Genomic DNA, 5,199 nt, shown 5'->3' with positions numbered 1-5,199 from the left:
AAAATTTGATTAGAAGATCAACTTTCCAAACCTTCTATGGACATTGACAATGGTTACATTGGATACCCAGTAAAAGCTTTCTCTTCCTAACTAAAATGGATTGGCCGTAGTCAACTCAGTTGACTAAATGTTAATGAGAAAGGCTAAGTTTGAGATTATCCCATGTACCATTCCCAAAGGGTCCATATGGTTTTATTTCCAAAAGGAAAGGGCATTGGCTGCGAAGCTGCCAAATTTACTTGAAAGATCATAAGGCTGGTAAAGTCAATAAGTTTGACTCTACTTCAGGTAAAGTCCACTATCTAACTCGGTTAAGTTTCTATTCTGAGATTCGTATTACATGATGTGATTGGGTCACATGTTGATGTTTTAAGAATCAAAGGAAAAGTGAAGGAAACTTAAAGAAAGAGTATGATGAATCTGACAATAAGTAATGACTTGCTTTGTGAGAGCTCAGTTTCTAAGACGAAGGCTAAGAATTGTGAAGATGGATTTCTATCGGTTGATTGAAGATTGGATTCTTGAGCAACTCTTAAGAGTTATGATAGATTGCTAGGAAACATGTAATAGCATAGTTTTCATTTATAGTTGCATTGTAAGGAAAAAAAGTTTTTCCGCATTTTATGAATAAATAAAAGTTTTTTTTACTTTATTTTATATCTCCTTGCAATGGCATTTATGAAAAACTTGATGTGTATATGTTTCTAGCAATAATGGAAATGTGAATTTGATTCTTTCATTTGTGGTAGTGTCTAAATTCACCAAATAAGGAAAGCTTCTCATCACCCAAGTTTTCAGTTGGATAGAAACTTGGAATCATACAAGTTGTACAGTATAATGAATGAGAACTTTCAGCTTTGGAAAATTAAGACTAGTTTCTTGTTCACATGTATATGAGAGTCAAGTGAAGGACTAAGGGATCGAGTACAAATTCTTGTGCACTGGTCAAGTCCACCACAAAAGATCAATAAGACTATTCATCATGATTTACTAAAGTTTAGTAAATATGGTTATACTTACAGGCTTAAGTATAATTCTGAAGCATTGGAAAATTTTCGATGTATGGCAGAACGAATGAGAAGAATCAAATTAGGCAGAAGGATAAAAGTTTCTCAAATCTGAAAAGATGGGAGAGTACTTTAGTATCAGCTTTCGTGATCATCTTAATGATTTAGAAATCATATCACAATTAGTCCTTTAAGGAAATCTTAGTGCATTTTATGACTAAGAAGAGGAATCTTGATTTGTTGGAATGGTTAAATCAAGAACATGAATCATACCTCGTTCCAAAACAATTCTTAGAGTCATACTCCAAGATTGTAACTTGAGTGACATATCTTAAAGAAAGGTTTAAAACACTTGTCAAATGTAAGAGTAAAAGTATCCTACTTTTGTACATTTGAAATTGGTAAGTTGTGATGTTTTGGATAAACCAAAGATCAACTAAGACCAATTATGTGAAGTGTTTGTCTTGATAAAGAATCCAAACTATCTCTTGAATATTTGACAAGATAGTCTTATATGTCAAGAGGACAGTAGGAGTCTTAAAGATCCTGAAAAAAAAAATTCAAGATCCAATCAAGAATAAAAAACCTGTTGTTTAACTCTAGCACACGACGTGAGGTTTATAACCTATCGTGTTGACATATTTCTATTTATGTGCACATTCCAGTGAAAGTTGGCTTTGCATATGAGTTCTTAGAGTTCTCAATTGGTTGCATAACAACTTGGAAGCAATGAAAGGCCCTTGAGCTGCCAGGTGGCAAGAAATTAAGATTGAATTCAGTCCATATGAGTTTGGATTTGTCATTATCCTTGTCTTGTGACTATGGTTTTGACAATTCACATGGATAAGAACACATACACCATAAAATCTAAGGGTCATAAGGTTTCAAACACTTCCACCAAGTAGATTTGAAACAGATAGCAAAGATCTAAACAATTGAGACTATGATTACAACATCCCTTTTCATAGTTCTAAAATTGTTTAGACACATTTGTGAGCGATCTAAGATAAGGTGTATGATTTTGATAAAGTCTTATCAAGGCAATCTCGTCTCAAAAATCTGAACTTTGGTAAGAAAGTCAGTAAAGTATTGACTTCTAGAAGGCCAGCTGATTTCTAAGTACATGTCAAATCTAGTGGGAGCATTTGTGTTATGATAATAATCATCATTTAGTGGGAGCATGATAATTATAATAAAGGTTGAAAGTTAGCAATGTTAATTATAGAAAACAAAAGTTTCAATTCGTGGAGTTGCAGGGGTTGAAAAGTTGTTTTGCTATAATTAAGGGAGAGGAAATTATACTTCGTTTCAATTCTAAAAGGATTAGATTGAGATTTTAATCATCTTTAGTCAAGAATATATATATATATATATATATATATACTAGAACGTACCCGCGCGATGCAGCGGAGGCGATTTATTTTATTCCGGCCATTAATTTCCGAACGAAAATTAGTGTCATTTCGGTGGTCGTCAAATCGTTTCCTTTCGATTTATTTCATTCCGACGATTTTTCTTTTTAGTGATCAGCCGTCTCTAGACGGGCAACAAATAATATTTTTTGTCTATTATTATTTATCTGGCAGCAAACGACAAATAGTAGCTTCCGTCTATTATTCTTTATCTGGTAGCAAACAACAATTAGATTTATTTAACGAATAATATTTTATTTGGATTCGATATGTTGTTAAAACTTTGTAGTTTATCCTAACAATCACAAAACATTATATTTTTTATTTTAAGTATATTATTATGTTAATTTTCTTAAAAATAATTATATAGGTTAAATATGAAAGTATATTGCTATTATAATTTAAATATAAACGTGTGTTGTTATATGCAAATAATTGTTGGGCGGCGATTAGTTTTTGTTAGGTGAAAAGTTGTATATGATAATAAATGGAAACCATTTCCTCCAATTTTTCTTTTGTTGTTCACACATTTTATAAAAGAATCAAAATATGTTTTCTGTTTTACCAATTCATAAGTCAAATGCTTACAATCATTTAATGATATAATTGTTATTTTTAATTATTTCACAACAATTATGAAAAAAATTATTTCATCACATTCATAATCAAATAAATAGTTTATTTCATCATCCATCACATTTTGTTTTTCCATGCACTTAATTCCCACATCAAACACTTTATCTACAGGTTCACCATTCACGACTCCCCATTTGTTTGGTTTTTATCTTTAATACTATTTGCTAAAACTATTAGAAAAATAGAAAAAAAAATTATTAAATTGTGTTAAAAAGTAGATTGTTATTTCCTAAATTAACCATAGCTTTGGAACTGGTGTCCAACGACCTTCACTTGATATCCTTTCAATCGAACTATTTCAAAACCCTCAAAATCTTCAATCCAAACGAACAATCATTTTATTTTTTCTATAATCAAATTAAAACCAATATAAAAACAAAATGTATGTTGGTGGTAATTTGTTCTCAATTATACAGTTTTCTTTATTATATTGTGGACCATTTAGTGCGTGTGTGAGGGAGGGGGGCTACTGGTGTCTTGATGTTATACTTAAAGAAGATGTCCATATAAAAAAATACTTATGTTCATTACCATTTAGCTTTAGGTTTTCTCTAAGCATTCTAAGTCTCTTACATCTATCTTGACCTGAAATAATAACCATTGAGAAATGTGAAGCAACAAGAATGAAGCATGTAAAACAATCAAATTCACCAGCCTGTATAATTTCTATAATGTATTTAAATTTTATTTCAGCCAAAGTTGGCAGAGGAATTAGTTAATAGACCTTGAAATGTAAACAAAACTTTGGAAGTCAAACTGATACCAGTCTTGCTACTTCACGAGACTGGAAAAATAAAATAAAAAATAATGAATTATTTTATGCCAAAATAGATTAAAATCACATAAATAGTTAACAAATGAAGAAATATATCAACAATGAAGAGGGTAATTTCCAAGATATGTTGAGGGTATACACTATACAACATATGTATCGACTTTTTATCTTCATCATAAATAGATTACCAAAACTACTAAGTCTTCATCCAAATATCCTGCTCATCTTCATCCCAGATTATAAAAAACATTTAGGGATAGAAAAATCAAAGGATTGAAATAGGAAAGGGCTTAGAAAGGGAGAGCTCAGAGGAAAAAATATTACATGTGATTTGCTGAAAGCGAGCACGAGATGAAGGAGATACGGGAGCGATGGTAATGCTAGGGATTGGATGTTGTCCCTTATCTCTCTGTTTGTTAACCAAACAGACCATGACCATGTAGTATCTACGTTCCTGCAAGTAAGGTTAAAACCCTAATTAGAAAAAGATAAAATTGATGATGGTGGTGTCACGAAGTATTTCTAAGGAATACCATTATAAATTTTACCCTGTGACTTGCGTATGAACTTGATGTAATCTTGATGTTCCCCTTTGCTTTAAGTCTCGGTGAACTTGAATAACATTAGAAAAATCCCAAAGCTAACGGAGAACAATATTCTCAATGTTTTAACTTGCTCTAAATATGAAATACCGGCTAGTGGTAGTGCAGGGCTACGACAATGGTAGTAGCAATTTCAAGGTGAACGTTGGTTACCTGAGATGTTGGCTGGAAAGGACGGTGATGGCTGCAGTGTTGGGTTCGATTATGGCATAAATGTAGTCGCCGGTAAGAGAAGTAGGAGGCGGCATAATGGATGTGACCGGTTATCCGTGTACAGTGGTTTAGATCTAGGGTTGTTGAGGGCGACGATGGTTTTAATAGTAGAGCTGGTACCGGTGGCGGTAACCGGTAGAGTGAAGGCAGAGATGTTAACCAGTATAACTGAAATCTGTAGCGATGGTGTTGGCTCTACTCGTAATGGGAGTTAGAGTTTTTCAGAGAGGATAAGGGAGGAAGAGGGATTTAGAGAGAGAATGAGAGGGGCCTTGAATTAAGGTTGTGAATGGTGGGTACCTGATAGTGGATGTTGCTAGAGGTGGAGGTCATTGTGAGTGATGAGTGAGTGGGGACTGGGAATAGGGAGTAAAGGGATGGACCTCGTGTTTGATTATATTTTAGTTTGAATTTTCCCGCCCAACCTTATGCATTTGGATGTTGTACCTCTTAGGCTTAAAATTAAGAAATTTATGCATTTGGTACTTGTATATTATCCACCCATTATAAGATGGTATATATATATATATATATATATATATATATATATATAT

General features: G+C 32.8%; 1 long non-coding RNA gene across 1 annotated transcript; it reads right to left on the bottom strand.

Annotated features, from left to right (window-relative positions):
- Positions 1-3,853: 3,853 nt before the first annotated feature.
- LOC145065413 (uncharacterized) lies at positions 3,854-4,998 on the bottom strand. The gene is made up of 2 exons (XR_013688410.1): positions 4,379-4,998; positions 3,854-4,284 (listed from the first exon to the last, which is right to left on the bottom strand). It is a non-coding gene; the product is annotated as an uncharacterized LOC145065413 (long non-coding RNA).
- Positions 4,999-5,199: the final 201 nt, after the last annotated feature.

This window comes from Lactuca serriola, chromosome 8 (genome assembly GCF_051521515.1).
Source record: "Lactuca serriola cultivar US96UC23 chromosome 8, Lser_US96UC23_V15, whole genome shotgun sequence".
Taxonomy (NCBI): domain Eukaryota; kingdom Viridiplantae; phylum Streptophyta; class Magnoliopsida; order Asterales; family Asteraceae; genus Lactuca; species Lactuca serriola.
Note: the sequence above shows the minus strand (reverse complement) of the source record. Positions and strands in the feature narration are given on the sequence as shown.